At 42.3% G+C, this 13,135-nt stretch overlaps 1 protein-coding gene across 3 annotated transcripts in view; it reads left to right on the plus strand.

Annotated features, from left to right (window-relative positions):
* Positions 1-12,155: 12,155 nt before the first annotated feature.
* Positions 12,156-13,135, plus strand: part of ADD2 (adducin 2) — a 311,888-nt gene continuing 310,908 nt past the window's right edge. For 2 of the 3 annotated variants that reach the window (XM_073653587.1, XM_073653588.1), the window contains exon 1: positions 12,157-12,308. The gene's annotated coding sequence lies outside the window, so the exon portion shown is untranslated. Of the gene's footprint in view, positions 12,309-13,135 lie in introns of all 3 variants that reach the window. The other variant, XM_073653585.1, reaches the window with a different exon arrangement.

Raw genomic sequence — 13,135 nt, forward strand, 5'->3', positions numbered from 1 at the left:
CCTCATCAGGCGTTTCAGAGCAGTTGTTAAGCAAAGCTGAGTATTCTGTGTACATGGTGAGTATACAAGTGTAAAGCTGTATTATTGCTATCTGGATCTCTCTTATGGTGGACTGATCATATAAGAGTGCTTAGAAAGACATGGAAAATAAAGTAAGGACACCCCATGAATATATAGTTAAAAAAAGAGAAATCTATGAAATTCAGCCAATGAATGGGAAAGCACAAAGGGAAGGAGCACGATCATGATCCAGTCTACACAAAAGGGCTAATATTTCCCTCCTTGAATCCCAGTTGTTCATCCACTGGACTAAAATCAGAAAAGGACTTTTCATATTAACATAATTTACTACTGTCTTCTAAAAAAACAAAAAACAACCAAGCCTTTTTTGAAATCTCCAAGAGTTCTGCAGTGATCAGCTCCTGAGGTAGACTATTCCCCAAATTAATGGTCCTTATGGTAAAGAAGCCTTGTCTCTAGAGATTTTTTTTTCCCACAGATTGGGGGTACCCTTTGGTCTGTCAAGGGGATGGGGGGGTTTACATGAAACCACTTTTGAACATATTTTTTGTATGGGCCATTTATGTACAGTACATATATAAGTTAAACATGTCTTTTCTCAAGACTAAATTGAATTATTTTAATAGTTCCTCATAACCAAGATTCCCAAGCCCCTTATCACTTTTGTGGATGGTCTCTGTACCTTTTCTAACTACAGGGCATCCTTTCTGTGAATGGTTGTCCAGAATTAAACTTCTTAGTCCAGATGAGACAAAACTTAAGACCGAAACAAAATGAACATATACCCTGCTATAAATAAGTAAAATATAAATAATGTAGGGAAAAGCCATCCCACCAGTGTCAAGGTGCACCCAGGCAGGACGGTCCAACGTATACTCCAGTTCATTTTTCGGTTTTTCATATTCCAGATGAGGTTGCACTAGCACTTTGTAAAGTGCTAGCATTAGGTCCCTTTCCCCTGAGTTCATGCCTTTTTTAATTTGTAACCATATCCTGCCTGCTTTAGAAGCTGCTGCTTGGCATTGCATACTGTTATTTAGTCTGTGATCTACAAGTACACCCAGATCCTTATCTACAAGTGACTCTCCTAGTTTAACGCCCCCTTGAACATATGGTGCCTGCATATTCGTACCTAACTTTACATTTTCCTACTTTGATCCTCATCTGCCATGTGAATGCGCAAACACTCAAATTTCCCAAGTCGGCCTGTAACTCTTGAACATCCTTCATAGATTGCACTGTACCACATAGTTCGTCAGCTGCAAAAATAGAAACCCTATTAATAATATCTTCTATGTCATTAATCAATAGGTTAATAATAGCGGACCCCGCACTGAAGCTTGGGGTACTCCACTTATAACCGAAAATTTTCAGAATATCAGTCATTCACCACAACACTCTGGGTGCAGCCTTTAAGCCAGTTTTCGAACCAATTACAAAGGCACATGATAGCTGATTAAATCGGAGCCCCCATTAAAGTCAGCGACACGACTTATGACATAAATGTCATGTTGTGAAGGGGTTAAGAATCCTTGTACACATGAATTTTACATAGCTTCGTTAGACCATAACTATTACTGAGTATATTAGATGTCATGTTAAAGGGGTTGCCCACTACTGAGACAAACCTGTCTCAATCCCTATATTTCCCGCTTATAAAATAACACCTATATTCGCCTCCGGTGCCGGCGCTGTCCCAGCGGTGTCATCAATGGCTCTCCCGGGGATCGTGTGACCTTATGTCATGCGATCCCTGCTGCCAATCTGCGCTAGCTTCACTCTTCCCACCTTTGGATGAATTGCATATATCCGGAGAAAGTGTGAAAGTTCATTAAATGACGTTCTTAGGAGTGATAAGCGAATATGTTCTGTTAACCCTTTCGGCGAGCATGTTCGGGTGCTTGCCGAGTATCTTCAGTGTTTGAGTCACTTCGTGCGCATGATTTGCGACTGTTTGACAGCTTTAATACATGTGAGGAATGCCTAACAAACAAGCATTCCTCACATGTATTAAAGCTGTCAAACAGTCGCAAATCATACGCACGGAGTGACTCAAACATAACACCCGAGCAGCTGAAGATACTCGGAAAACACCCGAGCATGTTTGTAAATTTCGAGTAATGAGCATGATCACTCATCACTAGTTCTATAGACATTTTTTTGTGAGTGCAAAAAGACACAGAATTTTTTTGCATTTACGCAGCTGAAATGCAATAAAAACGTATATACAGTTATATGAAAAAGTTTGGGCACCCCTATTAATCTTAAGCTTAATGTTTTATAAAAATTGGTGTTTTTGCAACAGCTATTTCAGTTTGATATATGTAATAACTGTTGGACACAGTAATGTTTCTGCCTTGAAGTGAGGTTTATTGTACGAACAGAAAATGTGCAATCTGCATTCAAACAAAATTTGACAGGTGCATAAGTATGGGCACCTCACCAGAAAAGTGACATTAATATTTAGTAGATCCTCCTTTTGCAAAAATAACAGCCTCTAGTCGCTTCCTGTAGCTTTTAATGAGTTCCTGGATCCTGGATGAAGGTATTTTTGACCATTCCTCTTTACCAAACCATTCCAGTTCAGTTAAGTTTGATGGTCGCCGAGCATGGACAGCCCTCTTCAAATGATCCCACAGATGTTCAATGATATTCAGGTCTGGGGACTGGGATGGCCATTCCAGAACATTGTAATTGTTCCTCTGCATGAATGCCTGAGTAGATTTGGAGCGGTGTTTTGGATCATTGTCTTGCTGAAAGATCCATCCCCTGCGTAACTTCAACTTTATCACTGATTCTTGAACATTATTGTCAAGAATCTGCTGATACTGAGTGGAATCCATGCGTCCCTCAACTTTAACAAGATTCCTGGTGCCGGCATTGGCCACACAGCCCCAAAGCATGATGGAACCTCCACCAAATTTTACTGTGGGTAGCAAGTGTTTTTCTTAGAATGCTGTGTTTTTTTGCCGCCATGCATAACGCCTTTTTGTATGACCAAACAACTCAATCTTGGTTTCATCAGTCCACAGGACCTTCTTCCAAAAAGAAATTGGCTTCTCCAAATGTGCTTTTGCATACCTCAGCCGACTCTGTTTGTGGCGTGCTTGCAGAAAAGGCTTCTTTCACATCACTCTCCCATACAGCTTCTCCTTGTGCAAAGTGCGTTGTATAGTTGACCGATGCACAGTGACACCATCTGCAGCAAGTTGATGCTGCAGCTCTCTGGAGGTGGTCTGAGGATTGTCCTTGACTGATCTCACCATTCTTCTTCTCTGCCTTTCTGATGTTTTTCTTGGCCTGCCACTTCTGGCCTTAACAAGAACTGTCCCTGTGTTCTTCCATTTCCTTACTATGTTCCTCACAGTGGAAACTGACAGGTTAAATCTGAGACAGCTTTTTGTATCCTTCCCCTGAACAACTATGTTGAATAATCTTTGTTTTCTGATCATTTGACAGTTGTTTTGAGGAGCCCATGATGCCACTCTTCAGAGGAGATTCAAACAGGAGAACAACTTGCAAGTGGCCACTTTAAGTAGCTTTTCTCATGATTGCATACACCTGGCTATGAAGTTCAAAGCTCAATGAGGTTACAAAACCAAAAAAAGTGCTTTACTAAGTCAGTAAAAAGTAGGTAGGAGTATTTAAAACAAGAAAATGATAAGGGTGCTCATACTTATGCACCTGTCAAATTTTGTTTGAATGCAGATTGCACATTTTCTGTTAGTACAATAAACCTCATTTCAAGGCAGAAACATTACTGTGTCCAACAGTTATTACATATATCAAACTGAAATAGCTGTTGCAAAAACCCCAATTTTTATAAAACATTAAGCTTAAGATTAATAGGGGTGCCCAAACTTTTTCATAGAACTGTAATTCAAATATGGCTTGCCGTAATCAATCAAGTTTTATCGAAGCAAAAGAAAAGGAAGTTTACAAAACCAAGCATTTTATTTATAACACTACAGAGCAACGAGACAAAACAGCTTAAAAAAATGCCATAAAAAAAAGCAAGTGACCAACTTTAGTAAATTGGTGCAGAAATGCTGCTGAAAATCTTCAACATCAAAATCTCACCAACTACTCATCATGGAAACAACGTAGCCTTACATAGCCTCATCCATACGCGTCTATTTGATCAGTATTTGTGAAAGGAGAAAAAATCTTACAGTGAACTATTACGGTACATTTTTCCTCAGCTGCAGGTCAACAAAGTGACCATTAGAGGGCAGCAGTGCATATGTGAACATTCTTTATCCCGCGTCTTGTTTCTTCCAGGCGTCTTCTGCTTTTCTCCATTCCATATACAGTGCAGTCTGATAATGCTCTGAGGTTGTGTCCGCTCTTATCGTGAATGACACCCGCTTTTTGGTCATTTTCCCCTAATGCATAATGAGCTACCAGGACAACCCCAGCTACTGTTACAGATGATTTATGTATACGTCAGCACGTCATAGCTTTATATATGTGGAATAACACTCTCCTTGTCCTATTCTTTCAGGGTTCTGTGGACATTACATGAATTCTGAAGAACATGTATTTATTTTTGTTATATGAAATTATTTTATTTATGTAAAAAGAAATGCAAAATAGCTTTCGGATGTTAAAATAAATGTATTTTTGGCAGGCAGGTGTTGTGTGTTCTGTACATTTCTCAGAGATAATGCGGCCTGGGTACAGGACGTTACTATTACTACATATCTTAGCCCTGTAATGGATGCAAGATCTGTGCGCACATGTCCTATAATAAGGGGGCGCTGATCTCATTAGGAAAACAGATGTCGTCTCCAGCAGGGACTGACCCCAGAGGTTGCGTGTGTGTGTAATAGAGTTTATATCAAAATATCTATAATGCTTAGTGACCCTTCCTTACTCATAATCCAGTCCCATTCATGTCTGACAGATCTCCAACATTTTCTGGATAGTTGGACACTATGATAAAACAAAGTAAGTCTTCCCGGGTAATCCCCCACATTATATACTTAGGTTGTTGCGTTTTTTTCACACCTGCCTAAAACTTATGCACAGTTATGTGCATGGTACTATTTTCATTTTTGATACCTTTGTCATTCGGAAATTCCTTATCTATTCTCTTCTGGAGATGATGCATTTTTTTTGGCACATGAATCACTTTTATTATGGATGTTTTTTATTTTTTATTCTAATAAAGATTGGGATATTATATTCAGGAGGCACATATATATCCGTGCGGGCTCACATGAACAGATGTCTTTTCTCCCGCAGCAAATTTTACACATCGTAGCAGTACTGTCCTACCAGCCTCTGTATCACCTTCTGTTATGATCTGCAACATGAACTAAGGAAAGATAGGGGAAAGCTGTCCCTACAGTAAGACTAAGCTGAATCCCTACGATGTAGCGGGCTGCCTGTTCCTAACGAACAGACCCACCTTAGTCCTCGGCTAGTCTGAATTAAGACCTATAGCATAAAGGGAGGGGTCCCTAAAAGAACTAAGGACTGGGACAAAAAATGGGACACCTCCTAAACAGAGAAGTTGTTGCAGAACACAAAAATACAAACTGACAAAAAGGTACTAGAGGTCCCAGAAGGACCAAGCGAACTGACAGAGAAAGGCACAGAAGCACCTGGCTAGAGAAACAGACAAACCCTGAAGTCCAGCACAGCCAAAAGGGCAGAGCTGGAATATAAAGGCAGATGGTCACGTGACCGCAAAACACAAGATGGAACCCTCCTGTTTGTTTTTTCTATCAACTTCCAGCGGCAAACAGAAGTGTTCAACTTCAGGCACAGTTCACAATGAACAGGCTGCAGCTTCTACACGTTACTCTGCAGCTTCAACAGACAGACTTCTCAGCTTTCCTAGCTGACCCGTCCAGTCTCCATTCAGAGAGAAACCCTGGCTTGTCTCTCTCCCAACTACAGCTCATATTTTGGCTGACCACTCACCAGCTTCAATACTCTGCTCAACATCCAGAAAACTGACACAAGATGAACCCATTTCCTGGTTCTTAGTCAATGCTAGCCAGGTGCATCTAATTAAGACCTGCAGTCTAAGATTTAACCCAGTCCTACCTGGCTTTGCTAGTGTCTGTGCGTGTGCTTGTGTAATTCATATAGATTGTAGTCATCGTCTTGGGACAAGAATGTTTATGGTCACAGTCCTGAAACAAGCTCTAATAAATATATATTTTGTGTGTGGTATCGATATAGATTTATAATCTGATAGTTTTGTACATTCTTGCTCAGCACTTCGGTGTGTGCGCTGAGTCAAAGTCCAGTTCAATGTAGCAGGAACCAAGTGCAGGGCACAGTGCAGTGTGACTGGATGACTTGGTCTTCTACTACACCTTTCCCATCCCTTTCCAATGTGGATGGTGAGTGCAGCAGGAGCAGATGAGCCAAACGGTCAGGTTATTGTAGTGGGAGCTACTCTCTGCTACACTGAGTGCATTACATGATGGAGCGAGTTTGGATGAGACGGCTATCTTCTACTCCCCCCCCCCCCCCCCCTCCTCAGTTTTTTGGGGTGTGTAATCTTTTCATAAATGCTGTATAGGACAACTACACAAGAAATCTGTCAAGAATTGGAGTACCATAATAGTATCGCAACTGTTATTTCACATGAAGAGGTTGATCCTTGAAAGCCATTGGAATAGAGCACAGGCTAAATCCCAACTGCAGATCAGAAGCTATGTATGTCAAGAGATTCAATAATATTGATTTAGCAGAGACCAGTGATGTAGCAGAGTTGGGAATGTCAGGTGGCCAGTAGTCCTTGTAGGCTAACTACCTGAATACTCGTCTCAGTTGCCCTAGACGGTCTCGGAGGTGCACGCTCTGGATAACATGGTAAACTGACACTTAAGGAAGTAGAGAGAGATGGATCCAAGGGGATGAAGACTGGGAGCCTTGCTCTGGAGGCTGGTTAGGTAACAATAATTTTTGGGTTAGTGCTACAAGCCGAGGCAAATCATAAAAACTGCATAAAATTATGTCCAAGCTCATTGTAAATGTTAATTGAGGCTGACGGATCCCCCTGCTGTGTTTCTGGCTTGTGTTTTGTCGGCTCATATGAGTACATTTCTGCTACATAGCGAAGCAGGCCGACTCATGCAATTTTTTTTTTTTAAATGTCAAAATGCTCCCTAAAAATGTAGTGCGATTCAAGTTGTTTTCATATTTTTTCCCCTATAATCCTGTTTTTTCATGTTCTTTGAGAAACTTATTGGAAAAAAAGCCAAGAAAAGCTCCATACTTGGAGTATGCACTGACCCACAAACCACTGTGACTATCGACATTGCTCCCACCCAGCATCCATGCATGCGGCTGTATGGTGTGCATGAGGCCTATTCTCTATTGATCACAATGAAGCATATCGTGCCTGTTTTCTTTTTGAGCCTTCTCTTCCAAGACAGAATTACAATGGCATAATAAGCAACAGTTGTTCAGCAGCTCGCCCACGCTTTCTCACAAATTGGAAACCTTGAAACGCACAATGGTTTGCCATCATGGAGAGGGCAAGCAAAATGTTTATTCTTAAAATGACTGCTGTATGTTAGGAATCAGTCGTCGGCCCAAGAGTGCAAATAATGATTGTTCAGACAGAAATACCATGGAAGTTCTTTCAGTTCTGCAGCTCCTCAGCGTCTTAGTCCGGGTTCAGATCAGCATTGTCAAAATCACACCAGTCTCGTTCACAATTAGTGGGTGCGACGGTCCCATGTGCAGGAGATGCCCGCTGCACGCACAAGTGTGATATATAAAACTGAATAGACCGTGTATGCCGCATTTATATGTCCTCCAATATGGGAATTACTTATGTGCACTGACATATATGCTAGTATTGGTAAGTGGGCTGTCAGTAGTGTAAAATGACCCAAAATATGGCCGTCAGAACGAGGCCTTAAAGGGGTTTTTAATCAATAGATCTTGGAATAATAATAATTTCAACAGTTAGATGTGTTTAAAAAAATGTTCCTGTGCTGAGATAATCTTATAAATGTGTCCCTGCAATGTACTGTGTAATGGCTGTGTCTGACCGTACAGGAACATGGTCTGATCATACCACATCTCCTGGGCAGGGGGGGAGGCAACAGAGTATATATAGATTTCTGACAGCCGCCTCATTCATTGACCATGAGTGATGGTTGAGCATGCGCACTGCTGCTCCATTTTAACCGGCAGAAAAGTGCCCCATTATTTAAATAGGTGCTTGTTTCATAGGTCAGACCCCCATCCATCATAATTTGTCACCTATTCTATGGGTGGACAGGTGATCACTTGTTTTCATTGGACAACCCCTTTAACTTAAAAGGTGCACATTTAAATAAAACTCACATTAAAAAAGTCACTCCTAGAACCATTTTTATTCCAGAAAAAGCACAAAAAACAATGGCGAATCTGCTGCTCCTCAGTCTTTTCTTTTACAGATGTTTTCTGTGTAATCAATTCCTAGTTTTGGCATTGGCTTCACAAACTGCATCAAAAAACTATCCTTAAAGGGGTATTCCCATCTCATAGATTCTATCCCAATATGTAGTAGGTGTAATAATCATAATATTAGCAAATCCCTCCGATTTAGAAATGTAGTATAGTTTTTCTGATTCGCTATGTCTTTTTCCTCATGTGTGGGCATTGCAGGACCTTTAGGTACCCATGGTTACGACCACTAGCAACTAGCTAACTGTCACTATATCAATGGACGTAACCATGGATACCTAAGGTCCTGCAATGCCTGCACATGAGGAAAGAGACATAGCAAATCAGAAAAACTATTCTGCATTTGTAATTGGAGGTATTTTCTAATATTATTAATATTACACTTACTACATATTGAGATAGGATCTTGGAGATGGGAATACCCCTTTAATGGCATTTTATGAAGAAAACTCATATCTCTATTGTGAGGCAGTGACTGGGATCGTATACGAGGGATGTTATATATCCCCCAGAATGTGTACAGAGACCTATTAAACCCATTGAAGTGCATTGCAGTCACAGACACACCTGCGGCTGCAATGCAGGAATGAAGATGAGCATTGACCTGGTCAGGCTTTCTGGCTAAGGAAGATTAGTAAAGCAGGGCCTTCATTTCTTGGAGGAGGCTAAAGGATGGCAGTGGGGCGGCCTCCTCCCCCCAACCCAGGTTTTCCAGTAGCTCTTGCCACAGGTCCTTTAAAAACCCTGCAGTAAGGATTAGTGTTGTTCAGTTTTGGGACCTGCTAGAAACATAGCAGGAAAGCTCGGCGGACCTGTGAGCAGCTGAACCCACGCCTGGGAAGGCTCTGCACCCATCAGGCTCTGAGCAGCCCGGCGCGGCGGTTGCCCACGGCAACCGTTGTTATGGACTTATGTTAACCCGGCTGAGTGCTGAATAAAAGCTGCTTATGGTGGACTTGCTTGGGTCACTGCCTCAGTTACTGCATGGTGTGAACACCGCCGCCTTACACTATGCTTTGTTAAGACAAATGGATATCATAGAGGAGATGTCTCCTGTCCTAGACCCCAGGTGTTATGCTCCTGTCTCATCTTCAGGGCCAAGCTCCACTCCCTTCCCCTTTGACCTCCACCCTTTGTTTTGTTCCACGTTATGTCTTCCAAGTGGCCCAGTGTTTCTCTGTGATCTCTTCTCCCAATGCCTATTAAGGCCCACTTGGACACATCTTTGTGTGTGAGTATTAAGACTATAAAGTGTTCAGCTGCAGTTTGTTTGGCGTTTGCCACCATCCAGTGTCTTTTCTTGCTATCATCTAATCAGAGAACCAAAGGAGCAGCAGTCTGAAATCAGGCGCATCAAATCCTTATCTACCCCAACATCATCTGTCGAGGGGGCCCCATACACATTAGACGGTGTCAAACCGTCGATATTGACAAGTTCGGCCGAGGTTAGTGCCTTAAGGTGGCAATTTCCACCTTATAGTATGTGTATGGGGGATGTAAGGTGAATATTGGTACCAGGCTCCAGTTGCTAGAACAGGGGTCTCCCCTAGAACAATGTTCTGCTCTTTACAATTGCTTTTGAGATATGGAACCAGCGAGTGAGTGCCCTTTGTTAAATGTTAGCAGGTGGAATATTATTCTTAAGAGTATCTCACAGGTGACAGTCATCAGAAACATAATTATAATAGAATCAAAAACATAATCTCTATCAGCCATTACTTTCTTAAAAACCACAGTAGGATACAGGCAATGAGATGGCCTGCAAAGGGTAAAATGGAAATGTGTAAATCCATTATTTTGGTTGGGTCACATAATTTACTTTACAGTTCAACTGAATGTGGCTGTCCTGTCATAGCAGACACATCCTATGAGTGGCGCTGTATTTGGACTAATTGTTTATCTAATCTTAAGTAACCAATAACCCACACCCCACCCCCTGACGTGATTATTTTTGCTATGTAAGGCAGATATAGGCTCAAGAAAAAAAAAAAAAGCTTTTTTATTTTGTGCAATATCCAGGAACCACTTCTGCCATTTTAAAGAATTCGGCACAAAAATGTCAGCAAATACCACAGGGCAAAAAAACGAAAAGTGACTTAAAAAATGATGAATTGAGGCTTTGGTGTTCATTAAGAGCTGGACAGCCTGTCATACAGTATCTGTTACCTATGCAGCAGTCAAGATGACTTTGTCATGCTGCTGCACTCTGTATAGGCAGTGACAGAGATGACAAAGCATCAAGTATAATCATTAGGCCTCTTTCACACATCCAGATATTTCCAGTACTGGAAAAAACAATATCAGAGATATCCATGTCCGTGTGCACCTGTGTGGCAACCATGTGCCGCATCAGGATCACATATACCGGCCCTTAGGAATCAGCGGTACAGTTAGCGCTGTTCCCAATTGCCGGGTGCTGAACGCTGCCCTCATCATTGTCCTCTGCTTGTGCTGTGATCAGTAGTTGAGAGTAGTATTCTGCTCTGGCTGTGTCGTGTTGTAAAAATAAGAATAAAATAAAAAAATCCTTATACTCACCTAAGTGTTCCCTTCTGTAACCCATCTGACCGCTCACGCTAAGGAGCTGGGGAGAATGACTCGCTGCAGCGAGCAGTGCCCTGTTACTCACTGAGCTCAGCGGAGGTCCCGGGCTCGCTCGCTGCAACGAGTCATTCTCCCCAGCTCCTCGGCGTGAGCGGTCAGATGGGTTACAGCGGGGGACACCTTTGGACAGGTGAGCATAAGGATTTTATTATTTTATTCTTATTTTTACACCAGGACACAGCGGGAGCAGAATACTACTCTCATCATTGTCCCTTGTTCGCGCTGATCGCAGCGCAAGCAGAGGACAATGATGAGGGCAGCGTTTAGCATCGGCACTTGGGAACAGCGCTAACTGTTCCGTTGATTCCCAGGTGCTGGTACGTGTCACACTGAGGACACATGGATGAGTGTGCTGTCCATGTTTAACATTGCAAAGTATAGAAGAAGTTCTGTTATTTTTTTCTTTTTTTATCCATCCTTGAAAAACACTGAGTGTTTGCACACTTGACCGGTTCTCTATAAGTAACAGAAGCATAGGTGGCTGTCTAGCTGTTTATTACCTTTGCCTGTACTAGTCTTGGTGTTGGAGCTACAAGTAAACCAAAAAGTCCTTCCCCAATTCTTTTCTACGACCCACAGACATAATGTGGTGCACAGTTTTGAAGACTACATTTTTCGGCTATTGACAAAGAATCGTACGTATGAATGAGGAGGTTGTTTCTACCTGGCGCACACAAATTTCTGCACTATCCTTTCATATAAATTAAGATATTCTGCAACAAATCTAAGAATGATTGCACAATCCTGTGCAGCGCTCGGGATCCTGGCATTGAATCGTTCTGCTTTATCGCCTCATGCAGGATTATTTTCTGCTTTTTATATCTACAGCATATAATAAACTTGATCGGGATCCTCGGTAAATTGCTGGTTGCATCTATTATATAGCCTCGCTGTTTCCTTCATGCAAATTGGAAATAATTTGTTTTCATAATATGCATTTAACCCGCTCACTGCCAACGTGAAGGGGACTGACAATGCGAACCCCCATGAATTGCACTGAGCATCCCTGGTCCATTTGTGCAGTGCAGCTGGGGCTATTCCCTGGTCTATTGTGGTGAGGATGTGCAGAGCTTCCCAGGGATGCTGCTGGGCGGCGGGTGTGGTGGAGGGAGGGCACACACACATCACTGTCACTGCCTTTTGTTTGCCAGCTGTACAGAGAGAGGGGCAGGGCTTCTGCTCCATAGCCAGAAACCAGGAGGAGATAACATGGGCTTCCCAACCTGCAGGAGATAACATTCCCATTGCAGAGATTAAAGGTATGTCTCCATTCCTTTCCTTATTTAATACAATGCTGTCATGGAATAACGCTGTCTGACGCAAGTGGCACGCTGCAAAGGTGCAGCCCCAGGTCTGCGCTGCCCTGCTTTTAACCCACTGCTTGCATGACTTCTCTATTAATTACCTGTTTACATGGCACCAACATATTCCGCAGCCTTGTACAGAGATTGCTATTACACACGTCAGTCCCTATATTCAATGGGACTTACTCATATACTATGTAAGGCCAATTCCATAGCAAGCTAGTTAATTCTCCATCATGCCAAATAAATGATGCAATGGCATTCATCCGTATGGCCGTTCTGGCTCGTTATTAAGCGTTTTCTTACCATTTGGCGGTAGGCGCTATATATATTTTTATTCTTTGCATCCCAGTATAAAAATAATGGATGTAACGAAGCTGTGCAATAAAGCCCCCTGCTGAGTCTTTACATGACTGCAGTACTGGCAGCGGCCACCAGGGAGCACAGGCTGCAGAGGGATCCGCTGACCGTAATAAAATGATGGATTTGATCTTAATACAAATAACGACAGCACGGATGATGGGACGACATGCCCGTCTGCTTTATTTCCGAGCTGTCCGGCTTGTTCCATTTGTTGCAATGCAGAAGCAGTAATGAAATGCATCCAGAGAGTGGGAGGACGGGAGTGGCACGAACCATGGAGATACCTGCTGCTCCTAGAAATGGGAGGATTCATTTTACATCAGTTATACAGTGTGTGGAAATAGTATCAAGCCGTAAACCATGGAGCGCCGCTTTGTAATCCTTTATTTTTTACACTGGAGAAATTCATGGGAAGGGTG

Source organism: Phyllobates terribilis, unplaced genomic scaffold, assembly GCF_046119375.1.
Source record: "Phyllobates terribilis strain yellow unplaced genomic scaffold, ASM4611937v1 Scaffold_11__3_contigs__length_659146591, whole genome shotgun sequence".
NCBI classification, from domain to species: Eukaryota; Metazoa; Chordata; class Amphibia; order Anura; family Dendrobatidae; genus Phyllobates; species Phyllobates terribilis.